Source organism: Schistocerca gregaria, chromosome 7 (genome assembly GCF_023897955.1).
Source record: "Schistocerca gregaria isolate iqSchGreg1 chromosome 7, iqSchGreg1.2, whole genome shotgun sequence".
Lineage (NCBI taxonomy): Eukaryota > Metazoa > Arthropoda > Insecta > Orthoptera > Acrididae > Schistocerca > Schistocerca gregaria.
Window position 1 is genome coordinate 320,815,483 of NC_064926.1, and position 21,530 is coordinate 320,837,012.

The window sequence follows — 21,530 nt, forward strand, 5'->3', positions numbered from 1 at the left end:
TTCACAGCTACGTAACTGTTCCGCCGCGCAAGGTCTCGAAGTCTTTGTCTGCAACTCGTCCTCTACTTGAGCTAGTCAATCATTTACTTTGGCAATATTCTCCGTGTTGGCGATCACTGCCTTATGTACCTGCGCCATGGCATTCGAACGTTTGTTTGCGACGGAGCTCGCTCGTTTTACTCAGATGTCAGCAGCAAGAGCGATGTTCTTCGCACCTGCTGCCTCAGTTCGGGAAAGGGAAGCGTCTTCTTCGCATCCGCTCAGAGTTTGCGTACGTCCTACAGTTTACCATAAACTCGTCCATGCGTTCGCTAATCTGCTCCTTTAATGCGATCGCCACATGCTTTCATTTTCGTTCCAGTTCTTCTGCCTCCTCCCATCGTTTCCTTTCTAATTCTTTTTCCTCTTCGTTTTCTTCCTAGTTCTTCTACCTTCTGTTTTCGTTTTCTTTCCAATTCTTCAAACCTTCTGTTTCCGTTTCCTTTCTGAATCATCTTTCTGCTTATTAAGCTGACCTAGGAGAGCGATGACTGGATAAGGATCCTGCCATAGGCGACGTAACCCGTGGTTCCGGAGCGCTGCTGCATTGGCGTCGCATTGTGTGTCTGCCTTCTATCTACCTTTCGGAATTTCCAATCGTGACTAAAATGTCTAAATGGCCACAGTTGTCTCCCTCATCAGACTTGTCAACCCTGTCAATTCCCTATTCCTATCCCGCATCATCTATCGATACCAAATGACTATCATCTGTGTTAGGGCCTGACTGCTCCACCCGTCCAACCCGTCACCATAAGGGCTGAAGTTACCGTTATTGGCGTGTTCCATCGTATTTCCCCAGTCTACTAGACTTTGGCCACGAAGTAACTTCCCTTTACTCGTCGTCGATATTCACGACAACGGAGGATAAAACAAAGAAATTATTTTGCATGACCCGAAAACAGAACAAACAAAAAAAAAAACGGAAAAGAAAACAAACATTTTGCATATATAAGGACGCCTAAAAATATCTGACTCTCAAATTTACTAAACAAAAACTCACAATTACACCACCAAATAAGGCTTATTTTGCAACGCAGGTAGCAAAGCTACACTGCCAAATTCGCGGTTTGGTACAGAACCCACAAAAGCGAAATATGAACAGAAATGAACATGGTACATTGTAAGTGAGAATTATTTTTTTACAAGCACCCAAGTCAAATTAAGTCTGGACACTTAAAGTAGTAAAGGAGTTTTGCTATTTGGGGAGCAAAATAACTTATGATGGTCGAAGTAGAGAGGATATAAAATGTAGACTGGCAATGGCAAGGAAAGCGTTTCTGAAGAGGAGAAATTTGTTAACATCGAGTATAGATTTAAGTGTCAGGAAGTCATTTCTGAAAGTATTTGTATGGAGTGTAGCCATGTGTGGAAGTGAAACATGGATGATAAATAGTTTGGACAAGAAGAGTATAGAAGCTTTCGAAATGTGGTGCTACAGAAGAATGTTGAAGGTTAGATGGGTAGATCTCGTAACTAATGAGGACGTATTGAATAGGATTGGGGAGAAGAGAAGTTTGTGGCACAACTTGACCAGAAGAAGGGATCGGTTGGTAGGACATGTTCAGAGGCATCAAGGGATCACAAATTTAGTATTGGAGGGCAGCGTGGAGGGTAAAAATCGTAGAGGGAGACCAAGAGATGAATACACTAAGCAGATTCAGAAGGACGTAGGTTGCAGTAGGTACTGGGAGATGAAGAAGCTTGCACAGGATATTGTAGCATGGAGAGCTGCATCAAACCAGTCTCAGGACTGAAGACCACAACAACAACAACCCAAGCTTAAAGTAATGCTGAGGAACTAAAGAAAAGGAATTGAAACACAAAAGGAAAAACACGAATGTAGTTACATACCGATTACTGTTATCAGAGGAATTCGAGGAGAAAATTCGGTCACTGGAAGGTCTCCAATACGCGATCTAGCTATGGTATCTGCTGCTCTCCATCTGCCAAAAGACTACAAAGTTGTAACCACCACACCCAAGAGGTGCCACGTTCATCAATAGCGTATGGAAATCCGACCTTCGATAAATAGTGGCCCTGTGTGTCTCACCTAATCAGTTGACTAGCCTAACAGACAATTAATTTAATTCCTTCAAGCACACAACAAAATAAATATCAGAGGGAATGAGAATGGTTGTCGTTGAAAAATTAATGACAGGGACCTATGGTACCATAAAGAGATTTATTAACTAATATTAGGGTCAAGAGAGAACAAACAAATAAACAGAAACTTCAGCCGTATGACATTCCACTATTACCAACTCAGGTTGGTAGGAAATAGACTTGGGAACCCTACTGGAATTTACGTGCAGAGAAGACTGACTACTGTGAGTAGAAGGATACCAATCTAGACAAGCACATTCTGCTGTATCATCCCACTGGTTGGTCTCTCATGTCAAAATAGAATGGAGCATGCAATGGGCACTGGGAGTGACTACTGTGAATACGAGACTGCTATGAAAACAGATGGCCGTGAAGACGATTGATAGGTTTCTGAATAGGCCGAATTTGCGCGGTGTTACCGATATAGCCAGTGAAAGACGAGATGCTGTCGTGTGCGTGCAGGTACTGCCGAAGCTGCTAGGTTCTGCAGCGTTATACTGTGGGAGATGACCCCACGACCGCCGGTGATTGTTCCACATCTGCGAAAATATAAAGTTTCACACGGGTGTCCAGACGTGTTTACAACTAACTGCTCTCTCCGTAGAAACGGAGGAGCTCTAGCGACTCTACCCTGCGATGGTCTATTGCCTCTCCCTTTGCTCAAAACCTTCTAAAAATCGGCCATTCCCCCAACGTTCTTGAATAAGCCTATCATGGCCCAGCAGTGGTTACTGTAGCAATCATGTTCTCTAACAAGGAGGCCTGATCTTTCTCAACCAATCACTGCAGTGCTGTACACATTCCGTTCTCCGAAAAAAACAGCCCAGAGTGCCTGAAGTCCTGCAGCCACAGCGTTCCCACCGTCTTGACAAGCCCGACCGCCAGAATGGCAGCCCATTAACACTGCCCTGCAGGGCCTACGGTCAGTTTCGGTGACTACAAAGGGAGGCGCACTCGCCTGCTGCTCCAGGAATCTTCTAATGCTGCCCCTAATGCAATTATCACCTCCAGCGTCCAAAAATCTCTCTCTGCCGCCGAATTTAATTCTTCTACTGCAACGCAAGCCAACCAAGTACTGTGAGATCAATCAGTCGTTAATCCTAACCCTGATAGCTCATCAGATTAATATCAACCAGGGAGAATTTAGATACACCAAAGGCGAATGAAATTTATGATAATCACCGAAACAAAATGAAAGGGGAAGTGCCTAATAGGTATTACAACGGCAGTGGCTTGCCCGGAATGTACCACGGTCGTCTTTCAATTTTCGGTTCCCGATGTTGCCCAGGATTTCTCCGTGGCGGGAAGACTGCTGAAAGGAATGTATACACCCTTGTCAGAAAATGTGAGAACCCACCAGAATGAGAAGTAGAGGCAACAGAGTCGGGAAGGCTGACCACGGCTGGAGAACAGGTTTTTGATCCCTTGTCCTTCCTTGTAGCATTTAAATTATGTCATATAACAGAGGATGACCTGGCGGCTGCTAGATGTCACCTTGTGCTCTGGAAATTATTGCAGAGTTACTTTTAAATAGAAATGAAAAAGTGGAGGAGGGAGAAGTTTCCTGGGGAATGGATGGTACTTGTAAGAATAATATATAGGAATAGATCGAGGCAACGAACTAATGGAAGGTTGTTGTGTGACATTACAAAAAATTTGAAGCAACATGGATCAATCTAGAAAGACCATTAAGACATGCAATTTTAGAAGAGAGCTTCATCAATCAACAGATATCAATTGTCAATGATATGATGTTGAAAGCTTGCGCAAGTATTGAGCAATGTAGGCACATTGGCACCAAGAGGAAACAGACGCCGACGTACGAGGTGAACCCCACTTTTCGTCTTTATTTTGTTTTATTCGATCATGGGGCTGCTCACATACTTAAAAAAACCTTCATTATCAGTTTATTTATGATGAAAGAAATGCACTACTCTGTTCAAGTCATGGAGCAATAAGTAGATCCATAACATTAGTTTTTTAAAACCCAAACGAATACTATTAAACAGACATCCACCATATGTTCTTATTATAACTTTTGTAATTGAACTTCAAGGTCCAAGGATATCACTGAAAAGATTCATTGATTATATTGCTATATTCAGTGAAAACTAAAGAAAAATTACAGTATCTTCTGAACGGGATGGACGGTCTCCTAAATACAGAGTACGGGTAGACAGTAAATCGTAGGAAGACGAAAGTAATGAAAAGCAGCAGGAAGAGAACAGAGAGAAACTTAACATCAATAGATGGAGTTAAGAAATTCTGGTGTTTACGCAGCAAAAATAACCAATGATGGATAGAGTAAGGAGAACATAAAAAACAAAATACCATTGGCGAACAGGGCACTACTGGCCAAAATAAACCTACTCTTATGACACACAGGCCTTAATTTGATGGAGAAATTTCTGGGAATGTAAATTTTGGAACACTGATAGTGAAAATTATTGTGCTAAAACCGGAACAGAAGAGAAATGAATTATTTGAGATGTGGTGCTACAGAATAATTTTGGAAATCAGGCGGACTAATAAGATAAGGAACGAGGATGTTCTACGCAAAATCGGTTAGGAAATAAATATATTGAAATCACTGAGAAGAAGAAGGGACAGAATGGTGTTAAAAGCAGGGTATGACTTACATGCTACTAGAGGGAGCTACAAAAGCTAAAAACTGTAGAGGAATACATTGAGCAATGAATTGAGGGGATAGGTTCCAGGTTGAAGAGATTGGCATAGGAAAGAAATTTGTGGCGGGCCACACCAAGACATTGGGAGGACTGATAACTGACAACATCAAAACGGGCGTAACATCTTTAAGTACCTTCGGAAGTAAATGTGCTGGATTAGCCTTTTATGTGAAAAAATGCTAGCTCAGTAAATTTAGTGTTCGGGACCAAGGGCTGCGACAGGTGATAATTTAAAACGTGTATGTGGCTATGAAAACTGTTTGAGCATTAACTGAAAAACAGAACTCGCACACAGTTGCTGGAGACTGATGTCCACACTGACTGATTGCAGACTGAAAACTCAGTGTCTCACAGTGTCTGGAAAGTGCTCACAGTGGCGTGGTCAATGGAATCCACTGTCGGCAGTGAACAGTAGCGTGCCGAGGATCATTATCGATAGCGTCCAGCGAGGCCGGGTTCGGCTTAGACGCATCTCCAGCACAGTGTTGCACTCGATGTTGACTGAGGGAATTTCAGCGAAGTTTTGCTCTAGAGAACGGCTGACGAAGTGCAGTGAGCGTCAAGGACGAAGACGACTCCACCTGACGGGCTGCAAATGCGGCCGGCTAAGAGCACGGAGGGTGCTTTGGGCGCGGTTGAACAAGCGGCGACCTGAAAACCCGTCAGTTGATGGATACTAGAGCGGCGTTTCTGGGGCACGTAATTTCGCGGAAGAGAAATGGTGACCTCTATTTCAGCGCTATTTATTGCAATACCCGATGTCATGGAAGCTGCGCGAGGGTTAGCCACCTACTTCCATGCGAGCACCCAAGTGGAATTATTAGTGGCAGGTGCTGTGGCTTACCAGAGTTGATGCCGGTGACACAAGGCAGTAGCCGAGCATATACAAAAATTAAAATTTCAGAGTATCTTTCGATTCTAATGAAATATACTGTGTGTGAAAATGACTGCGATAGGCTGACACTTTTTTTTGTGAGGCACCACTAATTTAACTGTTTTGATGCGGCCGCGATGTATTTCTCTTCCGTGACAAGCTCTTCATCTAACAGTAGTACTTGTAACCTATGTCCTCAATTTTCTTCTGACTACATTCCGATCTCTTGTCTTGCGCTGCATCTTTTACTCCTTACATCTCTGTCTAGTTCGAAAGTTATTCCAAATGGTCAGCATTTTTCATCTATGTATGTGTGTTACCTCGCCGATTCTGCGGAGACACTCCTCATTCCTTACATATGACTCCACTCAATTTTCAACATTCTTTTGTAGCACGAAATGCTTCGATTCTCTTCTGCTCTGATTCTCCCCTTGCCCATGTTTCAATACCATGCAATTCTATGCTTTAAACATACATTCTCAGAAATATCTTCCTCTGATTATGACATACATTTGATACTTGAAGATTTTTCTCGGCCAGGAATTCCCTTTTTGCCAGTGTTACTATGCTTTTTATCTCCACGTTCCTCCTTGCGTCAAGAGTTATTTTGCTGCCTAGGTAGCAGTATTCCTTAACTTCATCTACTTCGTGATTCTCGATTCTGATACGTTTCGCGCTGTTCTGATTCCTGATACTTCTCATTACTATCGCCTTTCTTCGATTTACTGTCTATCTGTGTTCTGTACTTGTTAGACTGTTCATTCCATTCAAGAGGTCCTGAGGATAGCAATATCTTCAGCCCACTAACAAGCGAGAGGAAAGGGGGTGTACTGTTTCTCCTGGGTGGACTGGAGTTTAAAAAAAATGTAAACTAAATGTTACGATAAATTTTATAAATAATCAACAAGTACGCCAAAGAAGAAGAAATAGAACTACAATGGACATGTTATTCCATGGACTCTTGCGCTTCTATGCACGAACTATCTTTCCTTTGTCATTCGCTTGGATTCGGCCCTAAGAGGACGTTCTTGTGTAAAGCTCATCTTGCTGTACCAGCTGATAATGTAAGTTGTACTTAAAACCCAAAAAATATAATGGTTATTTTGTCAAAAGAATTTTTGTATGTGGTCAATCTGTTGTGAGTCTGATATCTAGACTGCCTTAACTGGATATGGGCCTTAACGAAGAATTTTCATTGTTAGGCGTCATCTATCTTAGAAAAATCTTTAACATTTTTCGTTATTTCACCTACGAGACGTGCCGTCGGTTAGGACAATTAACTTTATTTCAGATCCCACGAGACAGGAGGCAGTTACTAATAATTTAACATCTTTATTTACAGATTTTCTTTATATAAAGAGATAATATCCCAGGCACAAAATGTCTGGTCACAGGATTCCAGTTCCATTATAGGATTTCATTTGTAGATGCTACTCTTGTTACCTTATATTGGGGAATCTATATGAAACGACGATAAGTTTCGTATTACAGTAGTGTACATCGAACAGACTTGACAAATATTCTCTGGTGCAATAATCACACGACTTCTCACTAGCCTGGAATAATATCTGTAGTGTACGATAAATAAGAAAAGGACAATTAATTATCGACGATTACGTAACTACCCTGAGAACTGAGCTAGTGTACTGAATGCTTATACACGTCGGGTTAAATTAAACAACATATTGCACTGTTAATAATATTCCTACATTAGTTATTTCTCTTTTATTCTGAGCCATTGCATTAATGTATGTTTCTATTTTGTATAAGTCACGGCTCATTTTTTTATTTTATTGCGTTACACTAATAGTCACAAAATAATAAAAAAATATAATTTATAATATTACAGGGGGAGTTTGCTTCATGCCAACCCATTGAAAATATTGTCATCTTGTCAGTTACTTTATATTTTAATATTTAGAAAAAGTCTTTATCTTTCTTAGAATGAATTCTTCTGCCAGATTCCATAAATGGCTCAAATTTTTCAGTCTAATCTAACCTAAAAACTTATGTCTTAGTAATAGATGACACTTTCCCCAGCGGCTTTCATACTCAGTACTTTCAGGTTCTGGACCTTACTCCTACACATCAATGTCTCTTTAAACATTCTGTTGTGAGTGAAAGTCAACTACAACAACGAATTTAATTTTTTTAGGTTGGGTATGAAGTAGTCTCCCCCCCCCCCCCCCCCCCCTTCGTCCCCACCTCATTCCCTTCGTCAGTAGTACATGTTATTGAAAGTGCGTTGATATTCCTAAGTAGGTGGAGCCTACTCACACATCAATCCCTCTTCAAAAAGTATGCTGTTCTCTTTAGAAAGTATGCTGTTAATACCTCTTTAAAAAGTATGCTATTAAGATAAGCTCACAACAATTATTGTTTTTCAGTTCTAAAGTATTCCCCACCCTTCCCCCGTCACACAACCACGTGATTCGCGCTATGTAAAATGCATTGCCACTTCTAGAGTTAATCCCACTATTGAACCTCTCTTTTGTTCCTATCATTGCTTGTTCGATTTATAGATTGAACAATAGGGGCATCTTGCCTTACCCCCTTTATTTAATGTGCGTACTTCGTTCTAGGTCTCCTAGTCGTATTATATCCTCTTTGTTCTTGTAGAAAAGTGTGCATTACCCAACTTTCCCTACAGCGCATCCCGTTTTTCTCGAAATTTCGAACGCCTTGCACTATATAGTAGGTCACCAAATGCTGCCAAGAAGTCTTGATTTTTATTCAGTCTTGCTTCCATTACAAACAACGAAAGGTTGGCTAGTGCAGAGGTGAAACTAGAATCCTGATTTGAATAATAATTCTATCTCAATGCTGAGAAGATACACACCAAGCCCAGGATCTGTCACTCTCCCATGCCCAAGGAAGGCAGCATGTTTAAGAATCTATTTGGCTTTGTCTTTAATGACAATTCGTGGATTGGTTTCCTTTGCGTAATTTATAGCATAATGAACACCTCTCCCAAAAAAGTACGGGATATCCGAACGTGGTCCTATACATTACTGAAATGATACAAAGGTTTAGTTACACAGTGAGTCTTATTGATTTAAGGCACAAATGAATCCGCTCTTCAGTTAACGTGACAATGCGCGACTAATCCAATAAATGACAATGCTTCCGTGAATAATTAGCTGGTAATCTTGAAAGGGTCATTATTAAATGACTGTAGTTCCCTCTTCTCTATTGTGAGCGGGCTGATATCTTAACAGATTGCAAATTCCCTAACTTATGGTACAGTGATCGAAAAACAGAACTCAACTATAAAATCTCAAATGCCAACTAGATCTGCTGTGGGCAATGTGCGGGCAGGCACTGAGCAGGGAGCGTTAAATGAACTGAATGAGTCCCTACTTTGCCAGAGCTGCCAAATATGAGGGTAAGTCAATTATTATCAAAAAAGTAGGTATTAAATTTTATTGTACTCAAATAGCAAACATACAAGAAAATCATTTTTCGACATAGTTTCCTTGCGTTTCAAAGCACTTGGTGCATATTTGTACGAGGAGCATTCAAGTTCTAAGGCCTCTGATTTTTTTTTCTCAGGACTGGAAAGAGATAGAAACATGCGCATTGTTTTAAAATGAGGCCGCGTTCATTGTCAATACGTCCCAGAGATGGCAGCACCGTACGGCAGATGGAATTTTACCGCCAGCGGCGCGAATGAGAACAGTTTTAAATACTTAAAATGACGACGTTTTCCTTACTTGAAAAGCGTGCAGTTATTCGTTTTCTGTATTTGCGTGGTGTGAAACCAATTGAAATTCATCGACAGTTGAAGGAGACATGTGGTGATGGAGTTATGGATGTGTCGAAAGTGCGTTCGTGGGTGCGACAGTTCAATGAAGGAAGAACATCGTGTGACAACAAACCGACGACATGATCAAGAAAGTCGAGAGAATTGTTTTGGGGGATCGCCGAATGGCTGTTGAACAGATCGCCTCCAGAGTTGGCATTTCTGTGGGTTCTGTGCACACAATCCTGCATGACGACCTGAAAATGTGAAAAGTGTCATCCAGGTGGGTGCCACGAATGCTGGCGGAGGACCACATGGCTGCCCGTTGGCATGTTGCCAAGCAATGTTGACGCGCAACGACAGCATGAATGGGACTTTCTTTTCGTCGGTTGTGACAATGGATGAGACGTGGATGCCATTTTTTAATCCAGAAACAAAGCGCCAATCAGTTCAATGGAAGCACACAGATTCACCGCCATCAAAAAAATTTCGGGTAACCGCCAGTGCTGAAAAAATGACAGCGAGGGCGTAATCCTTACCCATTGCGTTCCAAAGGGCACTACGGTAACAGGTGCATCCTATGAAAATGTTTTGAAGAACAAATTCCTTCCTGCACTGCAACAAAAACGTCTGGGAAGGGCTGTGCGTGTGCTGTTCCACCAAGGCAACGCACCCGCACATCGAGCTAACATTACGCAACAGTTTCTTCGTGATAACAACTTTGCAGTGTTTCCTCATGCTCCCTACTCACATGACCTGGCTCCTAGTGACTTTTGGCTTTTTCCAACAATGAAAGACACTCTCCGTGGCCGCACATTCAACAGCCGTGCTGCTATTGCCTCAGCGATTTTCAAGTGGTCAAAACAGACTCCTAAAGAAGCCATCGTCGCTGCCGTGGAATCCTTTCGTCAGCTTTGTGAAAAATGTGTACGTCTGCAGGGCGATTACGTCGAGAAGTAACGCCAGTTTCATCGATTTCGGGTGAGTAGTTAATTTAAAAAAAAAATCGGAGGCCTTAGAACTTGAATGCACCTCGTCTTTCAGTGCCCCTTAATGCCGTTTTGAGTGGGCCAAATAAGTGACAGTCGAAGGGGCAAGATCAGGACTATATGAAGGATGATCAATTATTTCAAATTTGAGTTTCTGGAGCGTTTCAGCAGTGTGGCCAGCAGTATGCGGACGGGCATTGTCGTGCAACAACACACCTTTTGACAGCAATCCTCGGCGTTTGCTTCGAATTGCAGGCTTTAGCCTGGCAGTAAGCGTCTCACTGTAACGTACTGTTTATTGTTGTCCCCCTTTCCCCATAATGTTCCAGTACTGGACCTTGTGCGTCCCAAAAAACCGTAAGCATCAGTTTCCCTGCGGACAGTTGGGTCTTGAACTTTTTCTTGCACGGCGAATTTGGATGTTTCCATTCCATACTCTACCGTTTACTCTCCGGCTCGTAATGATGGATGCATGTTTAGTCACAAGTAATGATCGTGTCTAGGAAGTTGTCTACTTCGTTACCAAAGCCATCCATTTTTTTACAGATGTCCAAGCGCGTTTGTTTATGCAACTGTGTGAGTTGTTTTGGGACCCATCTTGCACAAACTGTATGTTACCCAAGTCTGTTGTGGATGATTTCGTAGACAATACCGTGACTAATTTGCAGACAATGTGCCACTTCGTCAATAGTTAATCGTCTGTGTAAGAGAATCCTTTCACGTGAACGCTCAATGGTTTCCTCATATGAGACGGTAAATGGTCATCCGGCTCCTTTATCGTGCGTAACACTTGTGCTACCGTTACGGAATTTTTCAATCCATTCGTTGTCTCTCTGTTGTGGCAAAACACTGTTCCCGTACTGTACCGAAAGTCTTCGATGAATTTCGGGCCCTGATACGCCTTCCGACCACCAAACACGGATCATTGAATGTTGCTCTTCTTTGGTGCAAATAGACAGCGGGGCAGCCATGATTAACAGCACGGCAGCGATAACGAATCTAACCTAGCAGCTTGAAAATTGCAAATATGTAACAACTGAAACGTCCCCTTAGAAAAATTAATGAATTACTGTGCTGATAAACCTCTACGTTATTTGATTTTCAAACAACTGAGCAAAAGTGAACATACTCAGACATTACTCTCTTTACTTATTCTGATCAACACTAAACTGACACACAATATTTTTAGCGCAACGCAATCTGACTTTCAAAAATCAATACAAGAGAATGGCCCTGACTAACAATAACCTACAGCTTTCATGAATCATTTACCTCACAAAAATCTACGTTACTCGAACTTCTGCAATACAGCGAACGCCAGCTAAATAAAAGAGTCTAACTACTGAAGGCACTAACTACTAACAGACATAGTTAGCAAATTAAAGATTTTGATAGAGAACAAACAATTGTATTTACCTTAATAGTGTTCAAAAGTCATAATATACATATATCAGGTCATGATATCCAGTATTACAAATTTACTCTTTCTGACGGACACACGTCCAGATCGACCGCTCTTAAAATTCTGCCATCTCTTTCCCCACATGCACCACTGCTGGCGACTCACCTCCAACTGTACAACGCTATGCGCTGTTCACATCCAACTGCCCAACACTACAACAGCGGCTATTTCAACAATGCCAATCAGCCAAAGACTGCACACAGCACAATCAGTGGTTTTCGTACAGAGCGCTACGTGGTGTTACCAACATAAAAACCTAAACAACCTACTTACACAACAAATAAACAAAGCATGCGTCATCAACGTAAACCGATGGTACTACCAAAATAAACAAAAATATAACTAAGTAGCGGATAATACTTAACTTACGCTCGTAGTTTAAGAAACGCCATGTTCCATTCGTATCGAGTCAGCTATCAGCGATGGACTGCAATTCACGCTCCAATCAGAAGTGTGGACCACCCCGAAGGGCTGCGGCCGTAGGCGATAACTCTTGCACATGTCAGCTCTCGCAGTTCTCACAATTGTGTGAATGATATTCTTTTGAAAGTCAGATGCTATATCGCCAGACTTATACATTCTACGTAACAACGTGAGTAGTCGTTTTGTTGCCACTTCCCCTAGTGATTGTTGGGATTCCGATAGAATGTTACACATCCCATCTGCCTCATCCGATCTTATAAGTCTTCAAAGTCTTTTTTAAATTCTGATTCTAACACAGGACATCTTATCTATTCCCTGTTGACTCTTGTTTCTTCTTCCGCCATGTCATCCGCCAAGTTCTCCCTCTCACAGAGATCTTCAATGTACTCTTTCCACCTATCCACTCTCTTCTCTATATTTAACAGTGGAATCCCCAATACACTGATAATGTCACCGCTCTCGCTTTTAATTTCACCGAAGGTTGTTAGAACTTTCAATATGCTTCAGACAATTATTTCTTTTTTATTTCTCTTCATTTTTTCATGTTTGTGTAGTTTTGTACTCATTTCTAGGTTCTAGAGTGGCTGATATCGATAACTCAAGATCGGATGTCTGATTTTGGAGGTTAAATACGTCGAAAAGTGGCCACGAAAGCCACAAAAATTTGTATCATAAACTAACCAGCAGCGCTCATCTGAAGCGACATAAAGTACAATGACCACTTAAAACAAACTGTAGGAAAAGCAGATGTAATGCCTACATTTGTTGGTAGACTCTTAAGGAAATACACTTTCTATGGAAGAAGTGGCTTACAAAACATTTGTTTGAGCGATCGTTGAGTGTTCCTTATGCTAATCAGGTTGAATTAATAGAAGACGTAGGTATTTACGGGCACGAGACCGTTACGGAGATATTCAACAAGTCCCAGTACCAGATGCTACAAGAGAGGCGCTGTTAAACACCGAGAGCTTCACTATTGGAATTCCTATAGAGCACGTTCCGGGAACTGTCGACCAACACATTATTATTCTCACTCAAGCCCCTTCCTTCACGAATGGAACAAGAAAAGTGGGGAGGAAATGAGATTGTGATTCCATATGTAACTCCCGCCAGACACCGTATAATGGCGAGTGGAGTATAAATGCAATTGTAGACGTGGTTTTGTAGTCAGTTCTACATCCTAGCAGGGTTGATGTCGGTAACTAGTCAGCTTTCTAATTTTGAAGATTAAATGAATGTCAGAATAGAGTTCAGTTCACTGTTCGTTTGTTTAATATGATTTCGGCCAACATGAAAAGAGGAAATTACGAGAAGAAAATCAAAATGCTTGCTGCAAGAGGACAAATAGAACTGAAAAATAACACTTAAGCTTGTCGGCCAGTACTGAAATTATTTACTAAATAAAATGATCTAATTGTCTGATTGAATTAGAAGCATCTGGGTGAACGACTGACCACTTTACTACATCGTAGCTGTAAAAAACTCACTTGTAACTACGTGTCTCAATAGAAATATTATCTTAGCAAATAGATTTACTAACTAGTTGTGTTGTAGTGCCTTCTGCCTCAGACCATCATTTAATTATTATTATTATTATTTTAAGTGTCAGTGCCTCCCGCTTGAAACCAACGATGCTGTTTCAGTACAGAGGTTCCAAGCGGAACACTGGTGTACTTCTGTGAATGTAGTGCAATGTGGCAGTCGTTTACAGCGTTAAAAGCAACAGTCGGCGCGATGTGTTTGCTACATGATTGTATCATATTTGTATCTGCGAATTTTTGCTATATAATTTATTGGACGTGTGGTTTTTGCGTAGCTATCGTATTGAGGAGACCATTGTCAGTGAATCTGAGTATATCTAAAATTATTCTAAGATAAATTTGATTTTACACTACAGGTTTCGTGCGTACCTTCGACATGAAACCACTGTGGCTGTAAGTACTTTTATAATTAATTTTGTAATACAGGGTGTGAATTTATTAAATTTTTGCTTGTTACTTAGGCTTTATGAGTTCATGGAAGTTCCGAGGCCGCATGCATGACCGAACTATCCATCTTTTACAAAAAGAAATTCCTAGAGATTGGAATTGAGGGGCATTTGAGACAAAATATGACCCTGTGCATGGTTCGGTAAATGTTCGCCATCAGACAAGTGCATCGGAAGTTTCAACTCCAGAACCTAAACTTCTCATTAACACTACTGGCCATTAAAATTGCTACACCATGAAGATGACCTGCTACGGTCGCGAAATTTAACCGACAGGAAGAAGATGCTGTGATATGCAAATGATTTGCTTTTCAGAGCATTCATACAAGGCTGGCGTCGGTGGCGACACCTACAATGTGCTGACATGAGGAAAGTTTCCAACCGATTTCTCATACACAAACAGCAGTTGACCGGCGTCGCCTGGTGAAACGTTGTTGTGATGCCTCGTGTAAGGAGGAGAAATGCGTACCATCACGTTTCCGACTTTGATAAAGGTCGGATTGTAGCCTATCGCGATTGTGGTTTATCGTATCGCAACATTGTTGCTCGCGCTCACCGAGATCCAATGATTGTTAGCAGAACATGGAATCGGTGGGTTCAGGAGCGTAATACGGAACGCCGTGCTGGATCCCAACGGCCTCGTGTCACTAGCATTCGAGATGACAGGCATTTTATCCGCATGGCTGTAACGGATCGTGCAGCCACGTCTTGATCCCTGAGTCAACAAATGGAGTCGTTTGCAAGACAACAACCATCTACACTAACAGTTTGACGACGTTTGCAGCAGCATGGACTATCAGCTCGGAGACCGTGACTGCGGTTACCCTTGACGCTGCTTCACAGACAAGAGCGCCTGCGATGGTGTACTCAACAACGAACCTAGGTGCACGAATGGCAAAACGTCATTTTTTCGGATGAATCCAGGTTCTGTTTACAGTATCATGATGGTCGCATCCACGTTTGGCGACATCGCGGTGAACGCACATTGGAAGCGTGTATTCGTCATCGCCATACTGGCACACCACCCGGCGTGATGCAATGTGGTGCCGTTGGTTACACGTATCGGTCACCTCTTGTTTGCAGTGACGGCACTTTGAACGGTGGCCGTTACATTTCGGATGTGTTACGACCCGTGGCTCTACCGTTCACTCGATACCTGCGAAACCCTGCATTTCAGCAGGATAATGCACGACCGTCTGTTGCAGGTCCTGTAAGTGCCTTTCTGGATAGAGAAAATGTTCGACTGCCGCCCCGGCCAGCACATTCTCCAGATCTCTCACCAACTGAAAACGTCTGGTCATTGGTGGCCGAGCAACTGGCTCATCACAATACGCCAGTCACTACTCGTGGTGAACTGTGGTATCGTGTTGAAGGTGCATGGGCAGCTGTATCTGTACACGCCATCCAAGCTCTGTTTGACTCAATATCCAGGCGCATCAAGGCCGTTATCACGCCCAGAGGTGGTTGTTCTGGCCACTAATTTCTCAAAATCTATGCACCCAAATTGCGTGAAAATGTAAATCACTTGGCGGAGGTTCGAGTCCTCCCTCGGGCATGTGTGTGTCTGATTGTCAGTAGGATAATTTAGGTTAAGTAGTGTCTAAGCTTAGGGACTGATGACCTTATAAGTTAGGTTCCATAAGGCTTCACACAAATTTGAACATTTTTTGTAATCACATGTCAGTTCTAGTATAATATATTTGTGCAACGAATACCCGTTTGGTGTAGCAGTTTTAATGGCCAGTGAGCCTACCATTATAAACTCACAAATAAGATAATTTACAACGTACATATTTACATCTGTGAATTACTCCTCTGAACAGATGGGACCAATTGTTGATCTAAGCTGTGAATTTCCCTTGGAAGTCTTTCTGTAATTGTTTCCAGTGTAAATGATGGGAGGTTGATAGCTGTTTGGCCCATTGGCTCCAGAGTGAAACCGTATTCATTAGACAATCTGTTGTTCATGTTTTGGCCATTTCTTGTTGTATTTGTAGCTTACGATGACGATAAAGGTCAGTTCCGTGAAAAGATTTAATATTTATTTTTTGTCTTGTTAGTGAGACGCAAAGGCTTAAAGAAGATATCAGGTTAGTGTGATTGTGATGTGATTAAGATGATACACTTATTTGGCTGCACGACTAATCGGTGTTTACTGCTCTTATGAGAGGAATGTGGTTAGAAGAAGAGCATGAAGTTTTCGATAGGAATGAAAACATACCAGTTAACCGAAAGTCTAGATAACAGTCGCAACACCACACGCCCACACACATACATGCCCAATGAAACCAATGCCAGATCAATTGACATAGGAAAGACTGAATGTCATCATCGTCATCGTCGTCGTCGTCGTCGTCGTCTTCTTCAAGGATTAGTTCTTTTCGCCAGTTCGGCCACAGAACCCTTCATGCCACCCATTTAAGGGACGTCCAACGTTCCTGTTTAAGGCTGGGCGATACTGTATTTCTGCTTTAGGTTTTCTGTAATCAGACTTTCGTTAGACATGATATTTCCAGTTCAGACTGTATTTTTCAGTTACATTTGTCATAGGTTCTTCTTAATATAGGTATTTCTTTTATGGTCCAACAGTGAATATCTCGTTGCAAAGCCGTGGAACTTTGATGATTCGATTCATAGTAAGTGATCACATGCTAGGATTCAAAATTCGCTACCATACTGCGGCAAAGATAACGCTATTACTTTGTAGAGTTAATGTTTCTTTCCGCACGTTGTGTTTTAATTTACGTTTATAATTCCGCAGAAAGGTGTGAACCTGGCCAGTTTTATCTCTACGTCATCTGACTTGGGAAATTAAAAACTGCACCCTAAATATTTACAGTTCCTTACTTATCCGTTTATTTGTCCATCTGTAACAAATTTGGCTCTTACGGTCTCCAATGCTTAAAATACCATCACTTTTGTTTTATCTGGAATGACAGAATATATGATATAGAACAGTACAACATAAATTGTTATTCGACTAAAATCACACTAAAATTACTAGTTTCCTCATAGATTGAAATAGATGATGGCGAATCAAGTCAATCGAAACCCCTTGCGTTTAATAGCAAAAAAAAAAAAAAAAAAAAAAAAAAAAAAACTGGCAGTGCTTGGATTACGATGTAAATTCGATTCCATTAAGTTCCTAACATAGTCACGCTACTTTTATAGCTCTTATGGGGTTTGCCATTTCGAACGGAAACCTCTACGGGTGTAAAACGCAAGAGACAGCTCGTCAAATATCCTCCTCCCTCCCGAGATTTCATCACTTTTTCGATTTTCTCCGGCTCGGATGAGGTGGGCAGCGTTCACCAATTCCAGGAACGGAATCAGTCCGGTTCCCAGCGGCCCGTGACGGGGCCGGCGCTACTGCGCCGGATATCGACGCACCGCCTCTCGACGTTGCAAGTTTTATGGCCGGCGCGCCAGTTGGCTCGAGACCAGAACTGGCATTCGCAGGCCCGAATGCACTCAGCCGCGCCCCGTGCACGAGTAAAACGTCGGCCGAGGGAACGCGGGCCGAACGCAGGTAGTGGGAATTTTCGCGCTTTCCCACAGCCATAAAGCACGCGACTCCGGCCGCCTCGCCGCGCCGCACCAGCCCATGCGCAGCACCTGCTGTCGCTGAGCGCTGCTCTGCCTCTCCGTATGCCCCGCTGTTGGGACGCTTCGCTGTTGTGTGCGTAACACTAACCCTAATAGTGTACACCTCTGAAATTGTCACACAAATTATACACCAGGATCACAGTGAATTTCAATTATTTGCTCGAGAAATTGCCTTAAAAACAGAATATTTTATAATAAACTTGGACTCTCATGCAGTAAACTCGTTTTGTTTCACCTCTCTCACGAACTTTTTCAATCAATATTACTATTAATCCTTCCAAAGTCAAAGACTAAGCAGAAACTGTCACAGGAGCTTTCAGTGAGGAAATTTGAAAGTGATACAGATCGAAAGACTTTATTTACAGTTTGATCAGGCGAAGGTGCTATTCATTTAATGAAATGCGAAATTCATATAGTCCACGAATATTTTGAGGTGTTCTGAATTATTCACAAATCCATTCATTCATGATTTCCACATAGTCAGAATATGGACTGTAATGTTATCGACAGCCTGCAGGCCTGTTCTCTTAGGGATAGCTGTGTTCCAACAGTGACCATCTTACCATGGACGACTGTATTCTCTTTATCGCTAGCTGAAGAATCGTCAGGCTGGTCAATTTCGTCATTGCTGCAAGAGCATCAGCTTCAGAATCACTTTCACCTCGAAAGTCACTTACGTAACTTTCACTATTGAGTTCTTCTAACTGTGCTTCCCGTATAGCACCTTTTCTTAGTAAAATGTCATCCCTGCGAGCCTTTCTCACATGCAGTATATTAACTTCACATTCAGCAACAGAACAGTTACACAATGTATATTCCAGGCTCGCAATGACTCTTCAAAAAGTATTTCTGTCAAATTAATTAAACAACGGTGTCTCACAAGTTCGAACGTCCGTCCTCTGCCTCTTCTGACTCAAAGCTGACTTTACATTGGTGGCAGCGGGTTTTGTACGTGCAAAATTATGTCGTGTAAATGTGTACATATATGAGGTTGTAATATTTCTGGCTTATTCAGGCATCATATTAGGCTCCAGGAAGCTATTCCCAGGGCAGTGGAGATGCAAGAAGCATAGAGATGACGCAATGTGGGATGAGGTACCGGTGACAGATGTCAGATTCGGTACCATTCCCGTGAGAAAGACCGCCTGCATGATGCTGCTGCTCTGTGATTGGCTGCTGTGTTCGGCGGTAGCGCGCAAGAACGTTAAACTTTAGTTGCTAATATTAATTAAACCTGTCATCCAAATTACTTCATTTTTTAATAAACATCTCTCAACAGCCAGCTATCAATCAGTCATTTCAAAATTATTAAAATCAAAGTATTATTAAAACAAAAGACTGACTTTATTACTGCCGATGCACTTCGGGCAGCCCGGCTCTCCAGTTCTGACCGTTCCGTTAGACAGACATGTCGTCTGTTATAGCGGTATTTGTTTCATGCAGTTTTATTTACTACAGTTCCGACCGTCGCTAGGTACAGATATGTTGTCTGCAATAGTAGTATTTGATTCATGTAATTTTGTTCCTCAGTTCTGACGGTTCCAGTAGACAGACATGTTGTCTGTGGCAGGATGTATTTCATGTTATTTTAGCCAGATATAATGACTGTGAAAAGGTATGTTCAATACGTTGTGATCAAAAGTAGTTTCTCGTGTCTATAATAATAAAAACGCGAGTGGCATCCCATATGAGTTATAGTTTATTCGTAGCAGCAGTTTCTTTGCGAAGTTAATTTCAGCCTCAAGAAAAAGAATCCACGACCTCCGTGCTGTTTTCTGCGCTGGGTACATCATCATCATGAAGACAGTAGGTTAGTGAAGTGTACAAGAACTTATGTATTCCACAAAGGGCAGTGGAAACAACTAGGAACCTCACGTGTGCAGCATGCACAGTACAAATGTGCTCAGTGACACGTCATCTGCAGTAATGCTGAGGAGGTAAAGAAGGATGAAAGTATTAACATTATCTCACTTTTATTCCTTTTTTTTCTTGCCGTAATGTCTCTGTGTTGTAACTGTGAATTAATGATCTGTGTGAAATGTAATTTTAACAGTTGTAGGAAATCGGCTTTTAATCAGATAACGGTTAATTACTTTTCATCAGAGATCATCTTACAGTCATTTAAACTGTAAAAATTTTGAAAGATTTACTACACCCCTCACTTCAGTGTGCTAAATAATTGATTATAATTATATCCTTTTATTGCACTTACGTTATCGTGCAGATACGTTATTGCACAACAAAGTCAAAATAACACAGGAACAGGATCATTTCGTCTCAGGGACTGAAACTTTGGAGTTCGCGTGTATGTATATTACTTAGTAGTTCACTGGTTTAACTGTAATTACATAAAGCATATTTAGTTACAGCTTTCTCTGTATTGCCGCCAAAGTGAAAAGTATTTTGTGGCTCAGTACGCTAAATTTGCAACAGAAAATGAAAATAGTGACGGTGACTCTTTAATATTTTCATAAATGCGTAATCTAAATTAGTTAATTTGTGGTTTGAAGAGATAATTATTATCAAAAATTGTAGTACCGACCGTAATGGCGGACAACAATAAGGTAACATCCTACCTGATCAAACTTTTAATAACTACGGGCAAGGACACAACTCTCCTGTAAATAAAAACTGGTTTCAATAGTAACAAATAACATTTTGTATTCTCAAAACGATTTAAATAAACTAACAATAGCAAAAGAAAACATTTTGTATTTTGAAAAAGATTTAAATAAATTAACAATTATTACACTTATTGCAGACCTCTTAATATGGAACGTAGGAAGAGTTCGTCTTGCTAGGTCAGCGATACTACTCGAAAAAGTACACTGTCTTCTCTTTTATCTGACAAATGAAAACTAATAGAGTATGAATTGTCTTTGTTAATCATTGTCTACTCTGATAATAAATCGTGCTCGTTGTCTTTTTCCTTTTCACTCGACACACACCACAGGAAAAGGTGTCAATGTTTTCCACACATTACAGAAAAAATATTAGTTTGTTTTTTCCACATAGTGTGTTCAAGGAAAAATCTAGGGGGCGGCACATGGCGCATGTACAGTAACAAACAAAAAAACTCCAGTGTCAGAATGACGACGGTGTACACATCTAGGATTAATAAATTAGTAGAACCACGCGAGTAATTCGTTATACTACTATTCAAAATATAATACATTTTATTAACAAATACTTGTAATTAGTTATGTATTCTTTTACTATTTTGCCTGTCGATAAATGAAATGTCGTGTGGCTAAGGCCTCCCGTCGGGTAGACCGTTCGCCTGGTGCAGGTCTTTCGATTTGACGCCACTTCGGCGACCTGCGCGTCGATGGGGATGAAATGATGATGATGACAACACAACACCCAGTCCCCGAGCGGAGAAAATCTCCGACCCAGCCGGGAATCGAACCCGGGACCTTAGGATTGACATTCCGTCACGCTGACCACTCAGCTACCGGGGCCGGACTGCCTGTCGATGACTGATCAGGATAGGTTCCGAATTACTCGCGGAATCCAACTAATTTATTAATCCTAGAAGTGTACACCGGCGCAACTCTCACACTGACATTGTCTAAAAAACAACTCGATACCTTCATTGTTGTTGTTGTTGTTGCGATC